At 35.0% G+C, this 8400-nt stretch overlaps 1 long non-coding RNA gene across 6 annotated transcripts; it reads left to right on the forward strand.

Annotated features, from left to right (window-relative positions):
• The first annotated feature begins 1418 nt into the window (after nucleotides 1–1418).
• Nucleotides 1419–3802, forward strand: LOC145167603 (uncharacterized). 6 transcript variants are annotated; one of them, XR_013741295.1, is made up of 7 exons: nucleotides 1419–1822; nucleotides 2300–2375; nucleotides 2462–2505; nucleotides 2574–2679; nucleotides 2770–2857; nucleotides 3261–3330; nucleotides 3478–3802. It is a non-coding gene; the product is annotated as an uncharacterized LOC145167603 (long non-coding RNA). The 6 variants fall into 6 exon arrangements; XR_013741298.1 differs by having other exon boundaries at nucleotides 2491–2505; XR_013741300.1 differs by lacking the exon at nucleotides 1419–1822 and adding an exon at nucleotides 1842–2116.
• The last annotated feature ends 4598 nt before the right edge of the window (nucleotides 3803–8400 follow it).

The following is an 8400-nucleotide window of genomic DNA, read 5'->3' on the forward strand; positions in this document are numbered from 1 at the left end:
CGATCCCCTTGTCCTTCACTTGACTCACATATTCATGTGAACAAGGAATTAGTATTAATTTCCCAAAGATGATAATTATCATTCATCATAGAATACAAGTTGCATGATTCCAAGTTCCTATCCAATTGAAACTTGGGTGATGAGAATCTTTCTTTATTTGGTAAATTATGACACTACCACAAACGAAATAATCAAATTCATATTCCAATATTGCTATCAATGGAAACATATAAACAACAATTTTTCACAAATGCCATTGTAAGGACATTTTAAAAATAAGATAAATTTTAAAATTTTTCTTTATTTATAAAAATTGAGGAAAACTTATCCTTACAATGCAAATACAAGTGAAAATATGTTGTTATCTATTCCTAAGCAATCTATCATAACTCTTAAGCAGCAGCTCACAAGCCTGATCATCGAACCATGCGATCAAAATCCATATCTTCGCGATCAGACTCAACATACTCTTCCTTTAAGCTTCCTTTCATTTCTTCGATCCTTCAAAACATCAAAATGTAATTACATTACATCATGTATTAAGAATCTCCAAATAGGAACTTAATAGAGTTAGATAGTGGACTTACGTGAAGCAGAGTCATACACTCTGACTTTACCATCCTTGTGATCTTTCAGGTAAATATGGCAGCTTCGCAACCAATGCCCATTGTCTTGGCAATAGAAACATATGGACTATTTGGGAATGGCACATGGGACAATCTCAGACTTAGCCCTTCTCTTTACCATTTGGTCAACCGGGTTGACTATGGCCGATCCCTTTCCATTGGGAAGAGAAAGCTTTTCTGGACTTCAATTGTTACCATTGTCAATATCCATGGAAGTTTGGGGAGTAGATCTTCCAGTCAAATTTGCTTTACCAGTGCGCTAAATCATTGCTGATTCAGTAGCAACAAGAAAATATGTTAGATCAATAAGGGTCATGTCATGGTCTCCCATGTACTAGTCCTTAAGGGAGCCCGCTATATGACTTAGGAAGTGATTGAAGAACTCAGTCAACCGCCAACTTCCTTGAGACTTCGATACCCAACTCTCCCAGCTTGTCAATATGTAACTTCATCTCCAAGACGTGAGTACATACAAACTATCCTTCCTACCAATAGGGCTTTGAGTGGCCTTGAACTTGTGGGTTAGGGAGAATTATTGGAGGAGGTGGAGGAAGTGAAATTCCACTACAACATGAAGAAGGGATTAATCTTTCACCTTGATCGCCTGGTGGAAAATCATCTTTATAAAGAAGGCTTTTTTTCAAAAGATTCGGAAAGACCATAGTTGTCTGAACTTAGACATTTATGACACTAAAAATAAAATTACAATTAGTGGCACATATATTTATGTGCCACTATATCTATCAAAAATTCTAATTTTAATATCCGGCTTCTAATTCCCTCCATGGTTGAAGGCGTTCCTTTTTTTTTGTGAAATCAAATGGGCACTATGGAATATTGAGGAATAGAGTACTCCTCTTTTCATCGCATCGCTACTTCTCTAAGCCACCTCTCCACCTCTCATTCTCTCCTCTTCACGATAATCAACGGAGCACCACCGTCTATCCTCCTCTCCAATACCACGGAAACATTGCCTTGTTGTTTTATGGATCAAATCGAAACCTCCAGTATTCTCTTTAATACCAAGGTTTTGTCTTATAGCATATCAGATCTGTTGTATGATAGATTTCGGAGTGCAATCGGGTATGTACGACACATCGGATCGGATGTATGGCATATCAAATTAGATTTGTGGCATATTGGCACAGATTTAGGGTTTTCGCTATTTCCCCATGACGAACACGAACCCTAATCAGGTATGTATTCTTCAAGCATTTCACTCTCAGACTCTCCTTCAACCACTCAAACATCTCCTCTATACATTCTCATTTGCAGGTGTTTAAATTATATATATTTGTGAAAGTAGCTTTATATTTTTTTTGTTCTTCCTGGGTGATGATGCATACAGTATGCACAATTTCTTCTCTTTCCCCTCCTTCTTAGACCTTCCTTGTTTTTGTTTTTATTATAATGTATAGGGATTTGGTCAAGGGGATTTATCTGTGTGTTTGAGAATCCATTGATTTCAAGATTCATCTAATTTGAACTAGGTTTGTATTTGAAAATGCTCCAAATTAATTTCAAACAGATAACCAACTTTTTGTTTTTTCAGTTCATAAATAGCGAAAGATTAATATAGATTTCACTAGTTTGCTTTTTTAGTTCATTAGAACGTATATATTTTAGTTTTTAGTTTTGCAGTTAACATTCTGGTTAACCTTAATATGTAACAGGTCTCAACCTAAATATGTACAACCTTACTTCGTGCCTTTCTGCAGCTTGTGAGAGGAGAGTTCATTGTACTCCCCAGTAAGAATTCTTTCAAGATATCATAAGCATGATGAAATCTTATTTATTTATACATGCATTTCTTATTTATTAATTTCTGACAATAGCATCTTCCCCTGATGAATTTACCCGTTAGACTGCAATCACATGGGTAAGAATATTTTCTCAATTTTGAACCTATTTTTTTATCTGTTTAAATATTTATTGGATTTTGTGCAGATAAATGAGTTTGTAAAACTTGGTGGAGATCTACTTGTTCTTTATTATGCTGGTAGATTGGGATATCTTGCCAATCATAGCTGATAAAGAAGAGGAAGTATGAGTCGTAAGTTTATACTACCTTTTTTTAAAAAATGAAAATGTTTTTCATATAATATGTAATATAATTGTTTTGTTATTTATGGTTTTCGGGTAGCTCCTGAAATAAACGATGCGCTCCGTGCAATCGAGGCTGACCCAACCGATGGTTTTGATGTGGGGGCAATTCTGTCAATTGCCAAAAGGTCTACCCTTACTACTATTGTTGTTCTAAGTTGCAGTGGTTTTTATTGTAAATGTTGGTATTTAGAATTTCTTTTTTTTTTCTTTTACCAAGCAGTTGTCTAGTGAATATGAGGCTACACGAATTGAATCATTGCATTGGATTTTATCCCTTTTGAATAGACAACCTTAATTCATTAGATACATATATTATAGTTTTTTAGGTTTGCAGTCAACCGTAATATATAAAAGGTCTTCTCTTTTTAAATATTTTTTGCTCTGATGTAAAAAGAAGAGATTGAGGGATTTTTGCACTTGTAGCTCTAATTTTCTCCTTAGCTTTATGGTTATCTAGCTTAAAGGATTGATTTCTTTTACACATTCTCAATCCTATCGGTAGTTCAGTACCATCTTTGTTGTTTTCAGGTTATGTGAAAATGTTGAAGTCGTTGATTTTTAGAGCATGTTCTACACAACATTTTCAATCCTTCAACAGGTACTAGTTCATTAAACTTCGTATATAGCTTAGACAAAAAGACTTCATTTTAATTTATTCCTTTCCATTTTCATTCAAAATCTTTACTTATGTTAGAAAATATAAAATTTGTATTGACATTTTTTTTTACTTTTTTTTATTGTGCAGGCTATAAAGTCCCCACATCTCTAACAAAAATTAAGCTTAAAATGGGCAGAAACCAAGGAAAAAAATAAGGTGAAGCCAAACCTAATCCAATCCAATTGGCAAGAGAAAATTTTTAAAATGCTGCAAAATTAGGAAATGATCTTTGATTGAGAGGGTTTAAAAGACTTAGAAGGAAGAGAAGCGTCTCCTTGTCGAATAAAAGATGTACCTTACTAAAGATGTACCTTATTAAGCATTTTGGAAGATATTCTTGTTTTAAATATTGATAATATTGTTGTAAGACAAGTTAAGTTTTAATTTAAGTAATGCTATTGTGTTTTCTATTTGTTATCTTATTTGTTTTTGTTACTTTATATTTCATTTAATTTTATAAATAAAATCAGACCAAATTTGCAAATATAAATGTTTGTGTAAAAGCAGTTGCAGCTAAAAACAAAAAATAAATCCTTTTACTTTAAAAATTATTTAGTGGCATTAAAAAAGTTTTTTTTAAACAAAAACTACTATAGTGGCATAAAAAAGTGACACTAAAACCTAAAAGGGCTACAGCGACACAACCAAAAAGTGCCACTAAAGGCCTTTAGTGGCACATTTTTTTTGTGCCGCTGATTCCCCTGGGGGCCTTTAATGGCACTTTTTTGGTTTTTAGTGACACTTTTTTTATACCACTAAATGATATTTTATTTGTAGTGTGAGGGAGAAATTCAAGTTTAGTTGATTTTAGTCTTTAATATAACACCCAACATGAAATATTAAGGCTAGGACCCAACACAATACTTTACAATTCGGAAGAGGGATGTCGTAATCCAATTGTAAAATATTTGAAGCTAGGTAAATGATGATTACCAATTTCCACCATGAAAAACGAAATTTATCATTAGGATTTAAATGGATTGAAACTCCTAGATCCTTTGAGATTCATTAAACAATTCAATGACATGTTTAAATCTCGATTGTGCCGTCATGTTTGTCACTTGGATGCCGAGGATCACAAACAAGGTGTGAATAACCATGGAAATTAGCTTGGTACACCCAATGTTACAACCACCTAATCAATGTGCCGGTTAACCACACACGCTCCATTGATCTATGATTAACATCAAGCTACCCTTTTCCACGCACTGTCAATCCCAGACTAGTGTGGCGGTTAACCACACACGCTCCACTAACAACTTAACAATTTTCCTAAGTAACTAAGATTGGAAATTTATAAGTGTTTAGTTACTTAGTATTTCATTATACTTTTAATGAGAATTTAAATGTCCTGTCAAACCCGTTCGGCTAACGACCTTCCACCAGTAAAGGAAGCGGTGGGTGAGAGTGGACACCCATTAAACTTCCATTTTATAGGCAGTAACCTTATACCCCCCTTATAGACCGACTTCGTGAATGAGGCCTACTAACGGTAAGACTGACTTTGTTCTTATACATATATAGAAATATTAAACCTATAATATTATAATAGTATAAGGATTGAATATTAGACTTTAAACCTCTAGGGTTTGGAACTAAATGTTTCAAAGTAAGACTTTGCATTTACAAATTCCAAAACATGAGGGCAAGTTTTAAACTATTCAAAAACTTTTGGAATCCATAACTTATGAGTTTAATATAGGTTTTATGAAAAGACTTTTGACATTCCATAACTTGACACAAGTTATGGAGTTCATAAAAACATTTATGTAAAAGACTCTTCAAGTTCCATAACTTAGGGACAAGTTATGGATAACATAAAACCATTTAAGATGACATTTAAAAATAAGACTCTTTAATTTCCATAACGTGAGGACAAGTTATGGAATTCATCAAAAAACATTTAGATCAACTATTGTAACTTACAAAATCAAACAATTTGTCTATGATCTAAATTAAACTCATAAGAACAAGACAATTCATATCAAACAAATTTCATGTAATTAGCCTAACCATATAAACTAATACAAAACATGAAACTTTGACAATTCTCTTTTAAATTGGATAAGCATGATCATTACCACATCAAAAACAGGTTTATAAGTTCAAAAACAGTTTAGGGTAATGATCCTAGTCCAATTCTAGCCTTAGAACTCGAAAATCTGCATTCTGGAGCACCAACTCGTCGAGTGCATGAACTGACTCGGCGAGTTGGTCGTTTTGTGAGGGGACTCGACGAGTTCTCCAGTGGACTCAGCGAGTCCACTGTCCAGAAAGCAAAAAATGATTTTTTTAGCTTTTGAAAGCAAGTAGCATCAAATATATTGGAAATCAACCCTAGTCGCTGATACCACTGATGGGGTTTGAGCATTCTAACACTCCTATGGTGTACATGCAACTATAGATGCTTTGGATCTATTTTTTCTATAATATACATGCAAACTTTCAATTTCCAAAGCATCATCCTAACTAGCATACAATGAAGTATAAACAACATGAAATACAAGTTAGATGACATACCTTTTAGTGTAGTTGGAAACCTTGGACCTTTAAGAACTTAGTGCCCCAAGTGTTGCACCTCAAATGGAATCACACAACACCACCAACAATGGAGGAACTTGAGAAGAGATTCCTTGCATACACAAAATTCGGCTAGCCCTCTTTCAACTCACTTAGGTGCTGATTTTGTAGCTATAAGGCTTCTTATATAGTGTGACACAACTAGGGTTACACCATGTAAACCCTAATGTGCATGACTTTCCACATTCCTTAGGCTCCATGGGTTTTAACATCCATGGAGTATCCATGGGTCACCTCATGGGTTTAGCCGAACATAAAGAACTATGGATCATAGGCCCACTTTATAAGAATGAATGATTTACACAATGAATCCTTATATATTTAATTAGTCTCTTTTGATCACAAAATTAATTCCAAATTAATTCTTGATCAATACTAATTAAATAATACGATTTCATATTAATATATTAGAACTTATAATATATTAATAAACCATAAATAACCTCTTCTCAATTATCCATCCTTCAGATTGTTCCGGTGCCATGCAACCTAAATGGACCATGCTACTCTCGGGTCAAGTACATACCAATTATATTTATGGACTTAGACACTAATCCAACAGTTACAACTGACTACTGACATTATCCCATGCATAATCCTTGACTCGTAACCCAACCTCACTGGTTACACATTTTTCCTTATTTATAAAATTCCATGTTGACTCGTATTTGGAAATATTTACATTACTTCCTAAACGTTTCTCCCCCACTTGGATTAAGCTACACTCGAACAGTCTTCATAACCATTCGAACTTCTTAGTCAGCCCAAAATGAAACCCATTTGATCCTTGACAGCCTCACATGCCTTCACCAGTCATAAGAGAAACTGCATTCCTCAAACAATATCAACCACTGAACAACTTCATGCGAAAAATGCATCACCCACACCAAGAAGTTGATAGATCACAACATTTATTACCCTACTAGCGATATCAATCAATCCAACGAGCTAACCAACCCTATAACGCACATCCTTAGAGCGACACAAGCACCTCTTGACTCTATCTCCATTTTCCCATAAGGGAATACCGACTACAATGAGATCTTTTCCTAGAAGCTTCCGATGTGAGAAACACACGCACATCACTAATAGCGTGAAGACCACAAAAACTTGCCAAGAATAACCTCCCTAACACCAAGAATCCGTTGTAGATGCACAACCAATAATTCTGAGGGTTAATTCACAACATCGAGTCTTTACCTATAATCAAATGGACTACCATACACCCGGCCATTAAATCCCCAAAAAACAATTCATGGCGAGCATCATGAATATCATAAAAATCATTCACTTAGTAAAGATACATCAGAGACAACAAAATTTTTCATTCCCAATTCACTTCCCCGATTGTCGAAAATAATCAACTTGCACCTGACCTGGCTATATTCAAAGAAAGTAGACCCTTGATCTCATCTCAAGGCAACCATACCACAAGAGTCTTCTTGTGTATTCCCACATTACCATACATGCCACCAAAACCACAACTATCTAGCTCCATGATGGGTCTACATCCTAACTCTGAAAATCACATGTCTGTTATCCCTTTCCTCCGAATACGAAAACTTGGAATAAAATAATCCACATCGTAGATAGTGACATCCCAATCCATTTGCCAATCTCTCAGCCCCCGGTTACAATCCTCGACCCGATCATTACAATTGCTTTCTTCTCGAGTCTCGAGACTCAACTGGCACTACCTCGAGAAACGCCTTCAAAATCACTAACTTCGTTAGGTCTGCACTATTTAACACAATATGACATGGCCACTAAGGCCTAAACAATTACCATACCCATCTTCATCCTGAATAACCATAACTGATAAACCAAATAAGATGGAAACACATTTCAATGAATCATGGTTCCAAACCATACAATCTACCCTTAATCAGCTCTTTAGAATCCCCATAAATTTTCCTTGATTCGATTATGGATCTTGTTCTTTCAGTAGTACGGGCCCAATACTACATTCCACACCCATCCATACTTTTGTCAAGAATCATCTCGAATTCTCTAAGTCACCTTCTCAAACTAGCATTCCCAAAACCCGATAAAAAACGCACCACTCTCACTAAAGAACTTCATAGGTTTTCGTAGGGTCCCCAGCTGCTGAAGAACTCCAACTAACGTTATCAAACTACTTCATGAATATAATGACATGCAACAAAGCTTAGATAATCCTTCAACTAAAAGACTTGACCCTACAACAGTTAGACTCAGACGAGAGTTGTGCAATAAGGCCATGTAAATCACTATGAGATTATTTAACCTTTATTGCATGTAACTTAAAATATTCATTTAATAATAAAATCACATCAATATGAGTCCCACAGAGCACAAAGGAAGCAACATTCGGGCATGAATAATCTAAGCTAGTGCATCACCTAATCATGCCATTTTATCCAACATCTGATATCCATACTAGCATGCAAT

This window comes from Lactuca virosa, chromosome 3 (genome assembly GCF_052849685.1).
Source record: "Lactuca virosa cultivar CGN04683 chromosome 3, Lactuca_virosa_CGN04683_v6, whole genome shotgun sequence".
In the NCBI taxonomy this organism is placed as follows: Eukaryota; Viridiplantae; Streptophyta; class Magnoliopsida; order Asterales; family Asteraceae; genus Lactuca; species Lactuca virosa.